The following is a 20,862-nucleotide window of genomic DNA, read 5'->3' as shown; positions in this document are numbered from 1 at the left end:
ACATTTAAGCACCAGATGTCATTCTACTACGTACAAGGACACAGTTCAAACGATTCTCCTGCTTCTCTCATATCCCATCAGTATTTCATTCTAAGAGTGGGTGTGGCTCAGTGGTTGAACACCTACTTTGCATGTTTGAGGTCCCAGGTTCAACCCCTGGTACCTCCTAAAAGAAATTTTTCATCTACTGAACATTTACCAACACCTTACAAACATGTTTTTATCTCATGCATCTTAAAGCAAATGAACAAATACATTATTGACTCCACTTTTTTAACAGCTACTGCTTCTTTTCTTTACTCCCCTTTACGGCAAAACTCATCAGAGCTGCCTATGATCATTGTCTCCAATTCCCCTACATCTATTGTTTCTTTTTTTAATATTTCTTTTATTTTTTTAAATGCTTTAGATTACATAAATGTTAAATTAAAAATATAGGGGATTCCCATATGCCCCACTCGTATACTATTGTTTCTTGAACAGAATCAGATCAGGCTTTCCAACTCCTTTACTCTAATGAAATGTCTAATGAAATGTAAAAGCCATCAATGATTCCTGCATTGCTAAATTCAAAATACAATGATCAATTCTCAGTTGCTGTTTTGTTTTGACTGTGCATGTGCTGCCTGATATATCAATAGTGTTTAGCATAGATGATTACTCCACCATCAGAGCACATTTATTCACTTGGGTTCTGGAACACCACACTCTATTGGGTTATATCCTACCTCACTGAACACTCCTTCCCATTGCTTTATTATTTTAACTAATTTATTAAAATATATCACCAACAAAGAAGCATACATAAACAATAAGTGTATAGTAATAGTTGTGAACTTACAAAACAAACTTATATAACATCATACAGGACTCTCATAACTCACCCTATCACCAACACCTTATTTTGTTGTTAAACCTTTTTAACTAATGATTAAAGAGCATTGTTAAAATATTACTACTAACCAAAGTATTTCCCCAAATCTCCCAATTATTATTATCTTTGTCATTTATATATGAACATACATAAACAATTAAGTGTATATTAAAAGTTGGTTAAGTTTAATCCTGACAATTTGAGTTTATCTGTCATATGTTATTTTCACCACTCTTTTGACACTTGTAGTTACTTTTATTGATATAGTCTTCATTTCTAGACTCTCTTCCAGGTCTCTCTCTCCTGTCTTTTTTTTTCTGGCTCTAGCACACCCTTTAGTATTTCCTGAAAACCTGGGCTCTTGCTTAGAAATCCTCTCAGTTTCTGTTTATCTGTGAATATTCTAATCTTGGCCTCATTTTGAAAGACAGTCTTGTTGGATATAAAATTCTTGGCTGGAAGTTTTTCTCTCCTGGTATCTTAAATATATCAGACTACTGTCTTTTTGCCTTCATGGTTTCTGGTGCAAAATCAGCACTTAATCTTATTGGGTATCCCATATAAGTTAAGCATTGTTTTTCTCTTGTTGTTTTCAGAAGTTTCTCTTTGTCTTTGTCATTTGACATTCTGATTAGTAAGTGTCTCAGAATTGGTCTATCTGGATTTTTCGGATGGGAGTACATTGTGCTTTTTGGACATGGATATCTATGTCCTTCAATAGGGTTGGGAAATTTTCTAGCATTGTTTCTTCAAATATTCCTTCTGCCCCTTTTCCCACCTCTTCTCCTTCTGGAACACCCACGACATGTATGTTTGCACATTTCTGGCTGTCATATAGTTCCCTGAGACCTTGTTCAACTTTTTTCATAGTTTTCTTCATCTGTTCTTTCGTATGTTCACTTTCAGAGACCATTTTTTTAAGTTCACCAATCCTTTCTCTGACTCCTCAAATCTGCTATTATATGATTCTTATTTTTTTTTATTTCATTTATTGCGAACTTCATTCCCATAAGATCTGCTATTTTTCTATGCACGCTTTCAAGTTCTTCTTTGTGCTCATCTAGTGTCTTCTTAATATTCTTAATCTCTTTAGCCATCTCATTGAATTTATTAAGGAGATTTGTTTGAATATCTATGGTTAGTTGTCTCAACTCCTTTATCTCATCTGAAGGCTTATCTTGTTCCTTCAACGGAGCCATAACTTCCTGTTTCTTGATGTGGATTGTAATTTTTTGTTGGTGGCCTGGCATCTGGCTTACTAGAGTATTTATTCTGGGTGCAGTTTTTCTCTTTAGTTTAGGGCTTCCTGCCATTTCTCCCTTGCTGGCTGTGCAGTAGGAGCCAAGGATGTAATTAGTACTATAAACTGTCGAGGCTCAAACGGCCCTCATTGTCCCAGACCGATGAAACTTCTCCCAACTTTCCCCTTTCCCAGAGGTAGGGACAGAGTCACAGGTGTGTGGAATAATGCAAGTCGTGCAGGCCTAGACTGTAGATGCCCAGAGAGACTGATAAGGCTTCATGCCCCTTTCTCCCCTGCCTGGAGTGTGGATGGAGCTGCAGGTATGGGCAGCAATCTATTCAGTGCAGGTCCAAGATGACTGCATTTGCCCCAGTAAACTTCCAATCATTCAGTTTGTGCCAGTCAAAGGTACCCTCAGTTACCTGAATAGATTGGTGCAAAGCTAGCCAGTCTCCTTCCTGCCAGAGGTGGAATTGAAGCCTAGGTTAGGGCTGCATGCTGATCTGGATGAAAGAAACCAGTTCCTACATCACTATATTTGGTCAGGCTAGCTTCCCCTCAGGCTGGGGGCAGAGTCAAAATGGCAGCCACAGGCCTCTTTCTGACTTGGAAAGATTCACACCCCAGCTGTTCTTAGGGTTATTCCTTAGCCATCCAACTCTACCAATCAGTAGCTGACATCAGCAGCCAACCATCTCCTCCTCCTTTGTTTTTGGAAAATGGAATTTCCAATTCCAAGCCAGGACAGCTCCCGGGGTGGGTCATGCCACCAGTGTAGGACTATCACTGGCCTCCGCAGCTTGGTTGACCATTTCCCAGAGAGGCTGGCACAGGTCCCTACACCTTCTTCCCTGTCGGAGGTGGCACTGGGCCTTAGGCTACAACTGCAATATGACCTTGATGGAAATAAACTGGTCCCCACCAGCACTACAATTCTCAGTCCGTCCTGCTTCCCCTCGTGCCAGGCACAGAGTTAAGATGGTGGTTCCCAGCCTCTTTCTGATTTGGACAGGCTCAAACTTTAGCTGATCTCAGGATTATACTGTAGCCTGCTGAATTTTACTCATCAGTAGCTGAAGTTGGTATCCAACCATTTCTTTCTCCCCTGTTTTTGGGAAGTGGAGCTTTCAATTCCATCCACAGAACAGCTCCCAAGGCGACTTGTGCCTCCAGTGGAGGATGGGCACTGACCTCTGAGTATGGAGCACTCTACTTATGAGTCTTCTCTGCAGGTGGGCCGACTCCTTTCATTAGTTCAGGGATATTGCAGGCCCTTCTGGCCTCCTGAAGCCCCCAAACAGGTGCTTCATCTAACTCAGATAGCTCTGAGTGTTTACTAACTGCCCTGAGGCAGGAGCCAATTTTAGGAGCTCCTTATTCCGCCGCCATCTTGCTGTGCTCATTTCCCATTCTTTTTTGCTAAATCAGCCTCTTCTCTTAGAACTCTTAACTGTGAAGTGCTCCAAGGCTCAATCCCAGATCCTCTTTACATTTAAAAATTTTTATAGAAATATGCCATTCATACATGAACATACATATTAATAAGTATATAGTAAAAGTTATGAGCTTTCAAAACAATAAGGCATAAAATACAGGGCCCCTACACATCTCCCCTAATAGATAGTGATGCTGAACATTTTTTCATGTACTATGTGGCCATTTCTACTTCTTCTTTCTTAAAATATCTGTTCAAGTCTTCTGCCCATTTTTTAATTAAGTTGCTTGTCTTTCTGCAATTGAGTTGTAGGATCTTTTTATATAAAATGCAGATCAAACTCTTATCAGCTATGTGGATTCCAAATATTTTCCCCCGCTACATTGACTGCCTTTCTACTTTCTTGACAAAGTCTTTTGAAGCCCAAAAGTGTTTAATTGTAAGGAGGTCCCACTTATCTATTTTTTGTTGTTGTTGATTCCTTGGGTGTAAAGTTTAAGAAACCACAGCCTACCACAAGACTTTGAAGGTATCTCCCTACATATTCCTCTAGTACTTTTATTGTTGTACCTTTTATATTTAGTTCTTTGATCCATTTTGAGTTAACTTTTGTTTAAAGTGTGAGATAGAGGTCAAATTGTTTTCTTTTAGATATGGATATCCAGTTCTTTCAGCATCATTTGTTGAATAGACTGTTCTGGCCCAGCTGAGTGGGCTTGACAGCCTTGTCGAAAATCATAGAATCATAAATGTGAGGCTCTATTTCTGAACTCAGTTCAGTTCCATTGATCAACACATCTATCTTTAAACCAGTACCATGCTTTATATCACTAAAAAGCACTGTAGTTAAGTAATACGGTTGATAGTTGGGAGGTGAAAGTCTTCCGATTTCATTCTCTTTTTTCTTTTTTTGAGATATTTTTGGGTATTCGAGGTCCCTTTACCCTTTCAAATAAATTTGATACATGGTTTCACCAATCATGCAAAAGTGGCTGTTGGAAGTTTTATTGGGATTGCATTATAGCTGTAGACTAAGTTGGATAGAAATGTTATTTAGGTCTTCTTTGGTTTCTTTTAACAAAGTTTTATATCTTTCTGAATATAAGTACTCTACGTCCTCGGTTAAGTTTATTCTTAAATACTTTATTATTTTAGTCACTATTGTAAATGGGATTTTTTCCTGACTTGTTCCATCTAGTGCTCATTAGTAATGTATAAAAACACTACTGGTTTTTGCGTATTAATCTTGTATCTTGTCACTTTGCGGAACTCACTAATTAACTCCACTGCCTTTGTTATGTATTTTTTTAAGGGTTTTCTAAGTATAGGATCATGCCATCAGAGAATAGTGAGAGTTTCGTTTCTTCCATTCCCATTTGGTCACTTTTTATTTCTTTCTTGCCTAAGTGCTCTAGCTAGGATTTCTAGCACAATATTGAAAAACAGTGGTGACAGTGGGCATCACTTTTTTGTTCCCAATCACAATGGGAAAGATTTCAGTCTTTCATTATAAAGTACAATCTTAATTGTGGTTTTTTCATATGTGCACTTTATCATGTTGAGAAAGTTTCCTTCTATTCTTACCTTTCATAATGTTTATATCAAGAAAGGATGTTGGATTTTGTCAAGTGCTGCCTCTTCTGCATCAATCAAGAGAATCGTGTGATTTCTCTTCCTCAACTTAGTAAGGTGGAGTGTTATATTGACTGGTTTTGTAGGTTTTGTGTTGAACCTCCCTTGTATATCTGGGATAAAATTCACTTGATCATGATGTGGATTTAATGTGCTGTCGGAGTCTACTAGTGGTATTTGTTGAGGATTTTTGCATCTATATTCATTAGAGTAATGGGACTACAATTTTCTTTTTTTGTGGTATCTTTATCTGATTTTGGTACTAAGGTGATGTTGGCTTCATAGAGTTTTGATAGCAGTCACTCCTGTTCAATTTTTTAAAGAGTTTGAGAAAGAATGGTATTAAATCCTCTTTACATGATTGGTAGAATTTTTTAAGTATCTTTGTCGCATGTTGGTAATCACATTCAATCTCATGCTTTTAGATATCATTTATATATATATGTGATCAACTCACAAATTCATCTCTAGCCTAGATCTTTCTCCACAAATCCAAACTTGTATATTCCTTTGTCTAATTCATTGTTCCACTTACATATCTAATACACATCACAAATTATCACATCCAAACTGAACTGCTGATCTCTTCTCCCACAAAAATGCTTCTTCTATATACACTTCAGGCCAAAACCTTGGAGTTATCCCTGACTACCCTTTTTCTCTATGATCCTATATCCAAATATCAGGAAAACACTGTGCACTTTGTCTGAACAACATATTTAGAATCTGGTCACCTTTCACCACCTCCACTGCTACTGTTCCATTCCCAGCAACTAATATGGTCTCCCAGGGTAACTGCCATACTGGTTTCCCTACTTCTACCTGTGGTCCCTACAACCTATTAGCAACATAGAAGGAAGGATCATTCTTTTAAAATGTAAGCATATAATGTCACTACTCTGCTCAAAATCCTTACAATGGAGCCACATTTCTCTGAAAGTTAAAGTTGAAGTTCATGCAATGGCTTACAAGGCCCTACATGATCAGCTCTTGACTTCTGTCTGAACTCATCTCTTTCTACTCTCTCACCTATTTACTCCACTCCAGATAGACATCTCCTTGCTTTTTCTAAAACATAGCAGCATTTTCCCACTTATATAAACACATCCTTTGTTTTTAAAGTTCATCTATACTGTAGCATATAGCATCAGTACATCGTTGTTATATTGCTACAAAATATTCCATTGTGTGGATATACCACACTCTATTTACCACTCATCAGCTGATGGATATTTGAGTTGTTTCTGTTATTTGCTATTTGAATAATGCTGCTAAGAATATTTGTGTATGTGTTTCAGTGTGAACATGTGTTTTAATTTCTCTAGGGTGTATACCTAGGCATGGAATTGCTGGGTCATGTAACAACTCTATGTTGAACATTGTCAGTAACTGTCAATTGTTTTCGACATTCTTTGCAACATTTTGCTTTCCAACCAGCAATGTATGAGGGTCCCAAATCTCTGCATCCTGACCAACACTTGTCATTATCAGATTATTTTATTTTAGCTAGATTGGTGGGTGTGAACTATTATCTTCTTTCAGTTTTGATTTGCATTTCTCTAAAGGTAATGGTTTTGAGCATCTTTTCATAGATTTATTGACCTTTTGTATATCTTCTTTGGAGAAATGTCTATTTGTATCATTTGGTCATTTTCTACTTGAATCATTTTTCTTTTTTATATTGATTTCTAAGAGTTGTAAGATTTCACTGTATAATCTAAATACCAATCCCCTTTAAATACCAGTTTTTAAGATATACGACTTAAAAAATATTTTCTTCCATTCTGTGGGTTGTCTGTTTACTTCTTGATGATAACATTTGATGCACAAATTTGAAGTAGTGTAATTTATCTATTATTTCATTTTTGCTTGGGTTTTTTGTGTCATACCTAAAATTCCATTTCCTAATTCAAGGAATATACACATGTGTTCTTCTGAGAGTTTTATTTTGCTAATGCCTACATTTAGGTATGATCCATTTTGAGTTAATGTGGAGGTATAGTATAAGGAAGGAGTCCACCTTCATTCCTTTGGACATGAAAATACAATTATGCCAGCACCATTTGTCAAAAGATCATTCTTTCGTACATTCATTTGTCTTGGCATTCATCCTTAAAATCAATTAAGCATAAATATATAGATTAGAAGTTTAAAAGCACAGAAATTGCCTTTGGTAGGGACCAGACATCGGATTTAACAGACAGAAACTTTAACATAGTCATTATAAATATTTCAAAGAAGTAAAAGAAACCATATTAAAATAGTAAAGGTATTTATCATGATAATAACTCATCACTTTGAGAATAACAATAACATAAAGACATTTTTAAAAGAGCCACATGAAAATTTTTACCAGAGGGACTCAACAGTAAATTTGAACTGACAGAAGAATTAGAAAATTATGTAATTACAAACAGTGTAAATATGTACATATTTTCCTTTATTCCATTAACTGATTTATAAAGCAATTGTATAAAACAATATCATAAAATTGCGTTGTTGGGTCTATAATATAGAAATCTAATATACACACAATATATAGGCACAAAGGAGGTAGGTAGGAGCAAAGTTGTCTTGGAGAAAGGAAATAACACCAGATGATAATTTGGATCCACACAAACAAAGGAAGAGAGCCTCAAGTGGTAAATAATGTGAATACAGCAAATGCTATAAATATATATTTGCTCTCCTTTCAAATCTAAGTCGCCATGAAAGACATAAAAGTAGAGCTAGAGACTGGATGATAAGCTTAAAGGAAATTGGGGGGTAGAGAAAGGATGCAAGCTGACAGCTACATGGGAGAAATCTATGATAAACTGGAGGTAAGTGTATGTACAAGGAAGGGATAAAATGGGGGAATAGGGTTAACTTTGGGTGGGACCTTGCAGGCTTGAGGGGGGCTAGGAATGGGAGGATGGGTAATATTGCCCAAGAAATTGGGGGAAGGGGGAGGAACATATGAACATAAGAAACTGTCAGATATTTGGTAGAGAGTATAATGTTGAGAAAACTTTTTCAAAAATATAATAAGGAAGGTTACTGTTTAAGATGCTTAAAGGGGATAATCCGATGCAGGACAGGTTCCTAGGGAGTGTGTGAGTGCTCATTTTGCCATAGTGGGTTATATCATTGGATAGAAACCCATATAATGAGAGTGAAGATATACCCACATCCTGGGGAGAACTGATGTTCTCAAATAGAGGGAAATGTATCTCTCGAGAGAAATGGTGGCTCCCAATGCATTAGGGCAGTTGAGCATGTCAAGCCCTCAACACTGTGCAAGTATCTCTGAACATGGCCCTTCAAGCAATGAAGATTGACTGTCACTGTAGGCCCTAATGGGAGGGGGAAAGAGGTATTGAATAAGTGGAATCAATGTAACTGTGTCGGCAATAGAAGTATTCCACAAGATTATGCAAGGATGGATATAAGACATGTTAAATTACACCAAAATATATAGGTACTGATAGGTTAAAATGTAAATCATAATGTAAAACATAAGATAACTAAAAATTTAGAAAATTGTATAGTCTAAAATATAAACCACCATGTAAATCCAAATGTTACCTTGTTTGAAAGCTATTATCTCAATATCTGTACATCAGTTTCAGTAAATATAGTATGAATTTTTAAAAAGATTATTGCTGTGGAAGGGAAAAGGGTTTATGATGGATATGTGGGAGTACTGTATATTGTGTATATTAATTACTTTGGTCTAAACTTTTGTGAAGACAAGCTTAATAATTAGAAAAAATAAATAAAAAGAAAGGACGTAGACACTGAGGAAAATATGGAAGAAGTTGCCTTGCCAATTTGCAAACAGGGCAACACTTATTGCAGTGATGGAAGGCAAAACATCAAAAACAAAGCTTTTGCATTTTTAAATTTTTTGATACCCCATTTTATTTTTACCTTAATTTTTCTAAATTAATATGTATTCTATATCTAACCTTTAAATTCATCACTATATTCAATTTTACTATTAATGGAACCTGGCAATATATTGGGCTTCATTTTTCAGGAAGTTTAGGATCACAGAGAGGTTCAACAAGGCAGGGAAGGAATATTGGTGTGGGATGTTGACAGGGGACACATGGTTTGCAGGCAGTTCTCCAGGGCATATATCTAGGGTACATAAAAATGTTTGGATATTTTCATAGTGGATACAATTAAAAACAACAACTGAGGGAGTGCTGAATTCCTAGCCAGGGGAGCTCTATCACAGTCCCTAAAGGAACAGCAACAATCCCCCAAGTGCAATGGCAAAGACCAAAAAAGAAGGAAGGTCCAACAATGAGCCCTTGATACTAATGACTATGCTTGTAAGCCTGTGCACCTGAAATAAGAACAAGGCCTAGAGCTGCAAGGTGCCTAAGAGTTATCTCCTGAAAGCCTCCGTGTTGCTCAAATGTGGCCAGTCTCAAAGCCAAACAGCATGTAAATGTGTTGCCTTCCCTGCAGTGTGGGACATGACTCCTGGGGATGAGCTTCCCTGGTGCCAAGGGATTATTACCAAGTACCAGCTGATGATGTAACTAGAAAATGACCTTGAATAAAGGGTCAACTCGGACCAGCAGAATATCTCAGTATACATATAATACCAGGAGTTAAAAATGCTTTTTGACCTGAATAAAAGGGGGAAATGGAAAGGACAAATGAGTTTATATGGCTATGAGTCCCCAAAAAGAGCTGGGAGTTTATCAGAGGGGTTGCTCTTATGCACACCTGAGCAGAGTCCCAAAGACAGATAAAGTAGATACAACCCCAGAGATTGGTTCTTCTGAGGGATACAGAGACCCACAGGTTCTATAGTCATGGCAGATGGAGTTCAGTGCCATGTCAGTTGGCCCCACTTTGGAGTTTGTGTTTCTGTGTGATGGAGCTGGATTCAGATGTTATCTTTACCCACAAGCCTCTCCTGTTACTTTTACCAGAACTGTAGTTGGTGCTGGGGTTTAATGTATACCCAGGGGACCTGAATCTCTGGACCGACCATGTGATTGCCTGGCCCTGAGCCTCAACAGACTTGCAAACCCTACACTCTGGTTTATTGGACTTACCCCACTCAGCTAACATGGAGTTGAAGAAGGTCAACCACCATACCAGGGAGCCAAGAGTGCCTACAACTGAAAGCAGGAGGATTACATCCAGCATCCATGTGGAATCTAAGCCCCCTCTTGATAGAGATGTGGAGTGGACACAACCATTCTAAGTTCCACAGAATGGAGGAATAGAGTATGGATTAGAGTGGACTTACTGATATTCTATTCATGAACTGTTGTGATTAGTAACTGAAGAAAATGGCCATGGTGGCTGCTAGGGGTAGCAAGTGGGAGGAAGGGATGTGATGTGGCGGCATTTTTGGGGGTTGGAGTTGTCCTGGGTGGTGCTGCAGGGACAGTTACCAGACATTGTCTGTCTTCCCATGGCCCACTGGGTGGACCTTGGGAGAGGGTGGGCTATGATGTGGACCATTGACCATGAGGTGCAGTGGTGCTCAGAGATGTATTCACCAAATACAATGAATTTCTCATGATGATGGAGGAGGTTGTTGTTATGGGGGAAGGAGTGGGGTGAGGGTGGTGGGAGGTATATGGAGACTTCATATTTTTTTAATGTAACATTAAAAAAATAAAGACAAAAAAATAAAGAGCAAAAAAAAAGACATAAATGTATGGGAGTGGGTGTAGTTCAGTGGTTTTAGTGCTTGCTTCCCATGTATAAGGTCTCAGGTTCAATCCCCGGTACCTCAAAAAAAAAAAAAAATACTCCTTGGTAGAAACTACAAAAAATAAAAAATATATAGATAATATATTTGGAAAAAATTATATAACAGGAACAATAGCAATGTATTATTGGGTTTGTAACATATATAAATATAATATGTATAATAATAACACCAAACGGGGGAAAGAGAAAAGAGCTATAAAGCATAATATTTCTATATCTCACTGTTAATAAATTAGTCTAAATCTACTTTATATTTAAGTTGAGACATATATTGTAAGCCCTAGAGTCAATACTAAGGAAATAACTCAAAAAATATAGGGAAGAAATCTTTAAGAATTTAAAGTGTTACATGAGAAAATATTCACTTAATGCAAAAAAAAAAGGTGGTAAATTAGGATTAGAACAAAAGATGCCTGACATAGAAAACAAAATGTAATATGAAAGATATAAATCCAAGTATATCAATAACAATATTAAGTGTGAATGGATTAAACAATTAAATACAAATCCAGATTGTAAGACTCTTTAAAATAAAAAACAAGACCTAATATATGCTGTCTTCAAGAGATACACTTTATTTTTTTTTTTTTTTTAATTTTTTTATTTTTTATTGAATTTGTAATAATATTACATTAAAAATATATATGTGAGGTCCCATTCAACCCCACCCCCCCCACCCCCCCTCTCCCCCCCCCCAACAACACTCGTTCCCATCATCATGACACATCCATTGGATTTGGTAAGTACATCTTTGGGCACCTCTGCACCTCATATACATTGGTTCACATCATGGCCCATACTCTCCTCTATTCCATCATGTAGGCCCTGTGAGGATTTACAATGTCCGGTGATTACCTCTGAAGCACCATCCAGGGCAGCTCCATGTCCCTAAGACGCCTCCACCTCTCATCTCTTCCTGCCTTTCCCCATACCCTTTGTCCATTATGTCCACTTTTCCCAATCCAATGCCACCTCTTCTATGTGGACACTGGATTGGTTGTGTCCATTGCACCTTTATGTCAAGAGGAGGCTCAGATTCCACCTGGATGCTGGATGCAATCCTCCCATTTTCAGTTGTAATCACTCTAGGCTCCATGGTGTGGTGGTTGTCCTTCTTCACCTCCATCTTAGCTGAGTGTGGTAAGTCCAATAAATCAGATTGTAGGTGCTGGAGTCTGTTGAGGCTCAGGATCTGGCTATCACATTGTCAGTCCAGAGATTCAAATCCCCTAAATATATCTTAAACCCCAACATTAACTGCACCTCCAGCACATTAGCATGAAAGTCTTATGAAGGGAGATCCCATCTGAGTCCAGATTCATCACACATAAACACCATTTCCAAAGAGGGGCCATCTGCCCTGGTAGTTAACCCCATCGGCCATGACCATAACTCCCATGGGTCTCTTTAGCCCTCAAAGGAACCAATATCTGGGGGTTGTATCTGCTTTATCTGTCTCTCTGACTCTGCTCAGTTGTGCATGAGGGCAAACCTTCTGCCAGCCTCCAGACTCTTTTTTAGAAACTCGTAGCCATATAAACTCATTTCTCCTTTCCATTTCCCCCTTACTTTAGGTCAAACAGCATTTTAAAGTCATGGTATTTTATGTAGACATGGATATTCTGCTGATCCGCATTGAACCTTCCATATAAGGTCATTTTCCAGTTGCATCATCAGTTGGTAGTTGATAGTGGTCCCTCGTTGCCAGGGAGGCTCATCCCCGGGTGTCATGTCCCACGCTGGGGGGAAGGCATTGCATTTACATGCTGAGTTTGGCTTCGAGACTGGCCACATTTGAGTAACATGAAGGCTGACAGAAGGGAATTCCCAGGCACAAAGTTGCTCTAGGCCTTGTTATTATTTTGGGTTTATCAGCTCACAAGCATAGTCATTAGTATCAGGGGCTCACTGTTGAACCCTCACTCCCTCCCGGTCCCCACCACTGTACCTGGGAGACTGTCGCTGCTCCCCTAGGGACCACGACAGAGCACCACTGGCCGGGAACCCAGTACCCCCCCTACTGTGGTTTTTAATTGTTGCCACTATGAGTATATCCAAACATTACCATGCACCCTGGACATATGTTCTGTACAGCTCCCTGTCAGTCATATATCATCTGTCATTGGTATCCCATACCAGTATCCCTCCATTGCCATTGTTGAAACACTCTGTGATCCAGAACTCCCCGAAATTTGAAGCCCAATATAATGTCATGGTCCCTTACTAGGGAATGGCATATAGCGATGAGTTTAAAGGATAGATAAAGAACTTGGATAAAGTTAGATAAAGAACTTAGATAAAGAATGTTGACTTGAAAAAATTCCACATCCTATTTCCCCCCCCCCCCCCCTAATTATTCAGCTTTTCTTCACAGGAGTCCTAGACCACAGCAATGTATATATATAATATACAGCAAGGAGATACACTTTAAATTCAAGATACAAACAGGTTGAAAGTAAAAGGATAGAAAAAGATGTGTCACACAAACAGCAACCATAAAAAAGCTGAAGTGATTATTCTAATGTCAGGCAAAATGGACATTAAAATGAAGAATGTTACTTTAGATAAGGGGATGTTTCATGATAATAAATGGGAAACTATATCAGGGAGATATAACTATTATACATATATATGCACCTAGTCAAAAAAATTACATGAAGCAAAAATTAACACTAATAAAGGAAGAAATGGTCAGTTCAAAAACACTAGTTGGGACTGCTTTATCCATTTTTAGTAATAGAACAACTAAGCAAAAGATCAGCAAGAAAATAGAAGACTTGAAAAACACTATAACCTAAATAAGCCTAAGAGAAATCTATATAATACTTCACCCAAAACCAGCAAAATGAACATTCCTTATAAGAATAGATAAAAATATTGTCCAGGATACATCATATGCTAGGCCATAAAACAAGCCTCGATAAGTTTAAAGAATTTAAATTATACAACATATGTTAGTCCAACGCAACAGAATAAAATTAGAAAGAAATTTGGAAAATTCACAAATATGTGGAACTTAAATAGCATACCACTTAGTAGCGAATGATCAAAGAAGAAATCACAAGGGAAATCAGAAAATACATTGAGATTAAGGAAATTGAATACACAACACACCATAATGTATTGGATGGAGGTAAAGCAGTACTTAGAGGAAAATTTATGGTTGTAAATGCTTACATTAAAAAAAGAAAGATCTCAAATCAATCACCTAACATTCCACTTTAAAGCATTTGAAGACGAAAAAAGTGAACTTAAAGAAGCAATATGAAGGAAATAATAAAGATTAAACAGAAGTTAAGGAAAAAATAGAAGAAATTAACAAAGCCAAAAGTTATTTATTCAATGAGATAAACAAAATTGAGAATCTTTAGCTAGATTGACCAAGAAAGACACTCAAAGTATTAAAATCAGAAATGAAAGCAGGTACATTACTACCAATCTTATGGAAATAAGGACTGTGAAGAAATACTGTGAACAATCATATGTCAATAAACTGGTAAAGTTAGATGAAATGGACCAATTCCTAGAGAGAAACAAATTACCAAATCTGACAAAGAAATAGAAAATCTGAATAGGTCTATAACAAGTAAAGAAGATTGAGTTAATAATCAAAATCTTTCTATATAGAAAAACCCAAGCCATGATAGATTCATTGGTACATTATAACAAACATTAAAGAAGAATTAATGCCATTATTTTTCAATAACTCTGTCAAAAAATACAAGAGGAGGGAATACATCCCAGCTCATTCTCTGAGGTCAGTAATACCATGATTCCAAAGCCAGAAAATGACTTCATAAGGAAGGAGAACTATAGACCAATATCTCTTGAGAAAATAGATGCAAAAATGCTCAATAAAAAACTAATCAAATCCAGAAAGTTATAAAAAGATTTTACACCATGACAAGTAAGATTTCTGCAATGCTGATTTAACATCTGAAAATCAATTGCTGTAATATAGTATATGGCTATGACAACACACAAAAAAAGTTCATCTCAATAAACCATTACACAAAATCTAACACCCCTTCATGATAAAAACAAAAACACTCAACAAAGTAAGAATAGAAGAGAATTTCATCAGCCTATAAAGCACATCTACAAAAATACCAAGCTAACACAATACTTGGTAGTGAAAGACTGGATAGATTTCCCTCTAAGATTAGGAACAAGACAAAAATGTCTATCCTGATCACTACTATTTAAAATTGTATTGGAGATTCTCATCTTGCCAATTAGTTAAGAAAACGAAAGAGGCGACAGACTTGGCCCAGTTGTTAAGGCGTCTGGCTACCACATGGGAGGTCCCTGGTTCAAACCCCAGGCCTCCTTGACCCATGTGGAGCTGGCCCATGAGCAATGCTGATGGGCGCAAGGAGTGCCCTGCCACACAGGGGTTTCCCCCACACGGGGAGCCCCACGAGCAAGGCGTGCACCCCATAAGGAGAACCGCCCAGCGCGAAAGAAAGTGCAGCCTGCCCAGGAATGGTGCTGCACACACGGAGATGTGACACAAGATGACGCAGCAAAAAGAAACACAGATTCCCGTGCCGCTGACAACAACAGAAAGTAGACAAAGAAGACGCAGCAAAATAAACACAGAGAAAAAACAATGGGGGGGGGGGGGAAATAAATAAATAAATCTTTAAAAGAAAAGAAAGTGAAATAAATGGTATCCTAATTAGAAAAAAGTAAAACTGCTTCTATTTGCAGATTCCTAAGGAATCCACAACAAAAACATTATTACAGCTAGTAAATGATTTACACAAGGTTGCAGATTGTAAGAAACAAATATAAAAATCAGCTGTATTTCCATTCTCTTACAATTTGCAAAAATGAAATAAAGGAGACAATTCCATTTACTATAGCCTCAAAAACAACAAAGAACTTAGGGATAAATGTTGCAGAAATAGTGCAAAATTTATACTCTGAGAACTACAAAATATTTTCGTAAGAAATTAAAGATTAAATAGATGGAAAGACATCACATGTTCATGGATCAGGAGACTTGTAATTGTTAAAATGGCAATGCTTCCTAAATTGAGACAAATACAGGGCAATCTCTAGCAAAATCTTAGCTAAGGAAGTGGATATGACTCAGGTGATGGGGCCTCCACCTTCCATATGTCGGGACCCGGTTTCGATCCATGGGTCCTCCTAGTAAAAAAGAAGGAAATGCATGCCTGCGTGGTGAGCTAGTGCCCACCTGGCGAGCCGAGTGCTTACACGGTGAGCCGAGTGCCCACACTGTGAACCAAGTGCCCACTCAGTGAGCTGTGTGCCAACATCAGAGTCCGCATGGTGAAAGAGAGAGTCAAGGTGAAGTCAGCAGAGACCAGGAACTGAGGTGGCACAATTGACAGGGAACCTCTTGCCACGTCAGAGGTCCCCAGGATCGAATCCCTCTGATTCCTAGAAGGATTGTTTGCTTCGGCAGCACATATACTAAAATTGGAACAGTACAGAGAAGATTAGCATGAATTCTAGAAGAGAAAGATATGAAGATAAAAAGAGAAATAAGTACAGAAGACTACACAGCAAATGGACACAGACAGCAAAAACAGCAGGGCAGGTGGGGGGAGGAGAAGAAAATAAAATCCTAGCAGGCTTCTTTGCAGAAACTGAACAGCTGACTCTAAAATTCACATGGAAATAGACAAAATAAACTTGGAACAGAACAAAGTTGGGAGATTTATGCTTCCAGATTTCAAACCTTACTACAAACCTGCAATTAGTGTAATAATGGCATGAGGTCAGTCAGAGATATCAAGAGAGCTATAGAATTGAGAGTCCTAAAATCTTCACATTTATTCAACAGATTTTTTAAAAGGGTGCCAAAACAATTCAATGGGAAAAAATAGTCTTTTAAACAAATAGTGGGGGGACAATTGAATATCCACATGCAAAAGAATGGAATTGATTCGGACTTCACGCCATAAATAAAATTACCCAAAATGGATCAGAGACCTAAATGTAAGAGCTAAAAATATAAAACGCTTACAAGAAAGCATAGCGTACATATTCATGTCCTTAAGTTAGGCAAAGTCTTCTTAAATAAGACACAAACAACCAAGGAAAAAAAAATGGATAATTTGAGCTACAGCAAAATTAAATATGCTATGCTTCAAATGATAACATGAAGAAAGTGAACAGACAACCTACAAGATGTGAGAAGATGTTTGCAAACCATATATCTGAAGAGGGATTGGTATTTAAAATATATAATGAACCCTTACAAGTCCATATATAAAAGATAAATAACACAAGTAAAAATGGCTGAAGACATTTCTCAAGAAGATATGCAAATGCTCAATAACCCTATGAAAAGATGCTCAAAATCATTAACCATTAGACAAATGCAAATCAAAACTGAAATGAGATGACACTTCACAACCACCAATATAGCTATAATAAAATAAACAGATAATGACAAGTGTTGGTCAGGATGCAGAGATTTGGGACCCTCATACGTTGCTGGTCGGAATGCAAAATGGTGCAACAAATTTGGAAAACAGTTGACAGTTACTCACAATGTTAAACATAGCGTTATCATATGACACAACAATTCCATTCCCAAGAGAAATGAAAACACATGACCACATAGAAACTTGTGCACAGATATTCATAAGTTACTCAAATAGCCAAAAAAAAAAGTGGAAACAACACAAATATCCATCAACAGATGAAGGGGAAATGTAATGGAATATTATATGGTAATACAATGAATGAAGTACTAATACATAGCATGCACCTTGAAAACATACTGAGTTAAAGGAGCTAATCACAATAGACCACATATAGAATAACTCTTTATATGAAAAGTCCAGAGTAGACAAATACATAGACATAGAGTGAATTAGCATTGTCTAAAATTAGGTAGGAATGAGAACTTTAAGCATAATGGAGTTCCTTCTTGTGGTGATGAAAAAATTCTAAAATTGATTGTGGAGATGGTTGTACAACTCCAAATATACTACCCTGATATTGATAATTTGGTTTACTCTATTATTTTTATTAGTATTGCTTGATATTTATCAATTTTATTAATATATTAAACCAAATTTTGAGGGATTTTTCTATTCTGTTTGTTTTCTATTTCATTAACATCTATTCTTATTTTTATTAATTCTAGGTTTCTCCTTCCTTTCTGTTTCATTTACTGATCTTCTAATTTCTTATATGGAACCTTACATTTTTTTCATGTTCAGTCTTTCTTCTTTTCTAACCCATACACTCTAGGACACAAATATTCCCTTAGTCACTGCTTTAGCTGCATTAGAGAAGTTTAGTTGCAATAAATCTTCATTATCTTCATTACCACTATTCAAGTTTTCTAATTTTAAAAAGCTTCTTCCTTGACCCAGGTATTTTTTTGGAAAAGTGTGGCTTTATTTCCCCAAATTTAAGAATTTCTAGCTATATTTTCTTTTTATTCACTACTTTAATTCCACTGTGGTAAGAGGAAATTCTCTGCTTGAATTCAATTATCATATCAAGTATTGGACCCATCATATGGTCAATTTTTGTAAGTGTTGAATGAGCATTTCAGAGTCAATTGAATTCTGTCATTGTTGGATTCAGTGCTCTAAATACATTAAATATGTTAATTTGTTGTTTGTGTTGTTTTACATCTACTATATTCTTTCTTTTAGTTTGACTGAATACAACTTGCTTTTAAAGACTACTTTGTGTGTTATTAACGATTTTTATACCAGTTTTCTTTTGGTTAGTGTTTGCATGGTAGATACATATTTTTTCCATCATTTTACTTTCAATCTTTCTTTGCCCTCATATGTAAGGTGATTACCTTGCAAGCAGCATATGCTTGAATTTTGTTGATTATCTAGATTGGTTCCTATTTTGTGCATCTAATTCATTTACATCAAATGCAATTACTGATATCATTGGGTTACTAGATACCATTTCCTTGTTTTGTGTATTTTGGGGTTTTTTTTCAATATTTTTAAAGAAATTTTAAATTACGAAAAGTTACATCGAGACTATACGGAATTCGCATATACCTCACCCTCTCCCTTCTCACATTTTCCCCTACTAATAATATCTTACATTGAGTGTGGAACCTATATTGCAATTGATAAACCAAAACTGAAGCATTGCTATTAACCATGATCTGTAGTTTACATTATGGTTTATACTTTGTACCGTATATTTTTAAAGGTTTTGACAAAATGTATAATGGCCTGTATTCGTCACTGCAAAATCATGCAGAACAATTCCAATGCCCTATAAATGCTCTATCTTCCACCTATTCTTCCCAACCACTCCATTCAGAACCTCTGTCTACCATTTGCTTTTAATTGACCCACCTGCTTTCCTTTTTCTCTCTTTTAGAGTAAATAATTTTACTATTCCATATTCTCTGTTTTCCTTTGATTTTCAGAAGCTTAACTATGATGGGCCTAGTTATGGGTGACTTCATATCTCTCAGGTTATGTGAGAAAATATTCATCCAGTATCTCTTCAAATATTGTTTCTGCTGCCTTTTCACCCTCTCTTTCTCTCCATCTCCTCTCACATCCTGTTCTCTTCTCATTCTCCATTTTTCTAGGACTCTAATGCTGCATATTACACTTTTTGAGTATGTCCCAAATGTCTTTAATGCTCTGTTCTTTTAACCAATCCTTCATCCGTAGATATTGAACTTTCAGGGCTTTCAGTTAAGAGTCTTGGGTGCTTTGGGTGCTCAGCATCAAGAGAATGAGGTAACCATCCCAGGGTCCACAGAATGGAGGAATAGAGTATGGATTAGAGTGGACTTACTGATATTCTATTCTGGAACTATTGTGATTAGTAATGGAAGTAAACATAGCGTTGATGTAGAGAAAGTGGCCATGGTAGCTGCTGAGGGCAGGGAAAGGTAAGAAGAGATGTGATGTGGGGGCATTTTCAGGACTTGGAGTTGTCCTGGTTGGTACTGCAGGGACAGTTACTGGACATTGTGTGTCCTCCCATAGCCCACTGGATAGACTGGGGGAGAGTATAAACTATAATATGGATACTGACCATGTGGTGCAGCAGTGCTCAGAGATGTTTTCACCAAGTGCAATGGATGTCTCATGATTATAGAGGAGGTTGTTATAGGAGGAGTGGGGTGAGGGGGCTAGGGGTATATGGTGACCTCATATTTTTTTAATATAACATTAAGAAAATAAAAACAAATAAAAAAATTTTAAAACAGACAATGAGGGAATATCCTAGTTTCTTTTCAAGAAGCTTAGTTCTTTGGCCTCCTGACTTTCACAGTTTCAATATTGTGGAAATATATTTGAGAGGAAAACCTACCATGTGATAGCGGTCTCAAATCCCCAAATTTATAACATCAGCCTAAAAGTATACTGGGTTCTCTATTCCAAAAGCAGTTATTCTCAGTCATTATCCCATGTACTGAATTGGGAAATTTCCTTAAGACAAGAAGAAGCTATTGATCCTTGACGAAACTCTGAAATAATTTAGACTTTTTGGAATTTTAGTACATTTAGTCTGTTATATCCATAAATACCTAATGCCTTTAATTTCTTTATCCAACTGTTTTAGTTGTACCCAGTTTAAACATTGGCCTACTGGGAACTCCTCCATTCTTCATGGAAGCAGTAGTTCTAGGTTCAGTTCTGTACTTAAAGTACTCTACTTAAAGTACTAATGAGGCAATGTTTCAGCAAAGCCAGGAGTTCTGAGCAACACAAAAACACAAACAGCACTTGGAGAGATGGAGGAACAGATTTGTTATGCATGTGCTCAGAGGAGAGTCAATCTCGAAATTCTGAGCCCCGTTTTTCAGTTTTCATATGTGTATATAGGATTTTATGTGGGACAAGCATGGCTTTCGCTCATTGGCTAATATGTTGCTAGGTGAAATTTTGCAAGCGGGATTACAGAAGCAGAAGGCAGATGCAAGGTCACACTTTCATGGGCTGATTTACAGAAGTG

General features: G+C 37.1%; 1 protein-coding gene and 1 pseudogene across 1 annotated transcript in view; both read left to right on the top strand.

Annotated features, from left to right (window-relative positions):
* LOC101423803 (uncharacterized) overlaps positions 1-20,862 on the top strand; it is a 446,281-nt gene that overhangs the window by 82,500 nt on the left and 342,919 nt on the right.
* Positions 16,338-16,438, top strand: LOC111766478 (U6 spliceosomal RNA; annotated as a pseudogene).

Source organism: Dasypus novemcinctus, chromosome 20 (genome assembly GCF_030445035.2).
Source record: "Dasypus novemcinctus isolate mDasNov1 chromosome 20, mDasNov1.1.hap2, whole genome shotgun sequence".
Classification (NCBI taxonomy): domain Eukaryota; kingdom Metazoa; phylum Chordata; class Mammalia; order Cingulata; family Dasypodidae; genus Dasypus; species Dasypus novemcinctus.
This window is presented reverse-complemented; position numbering and strand designations above follow the sequence as displayed.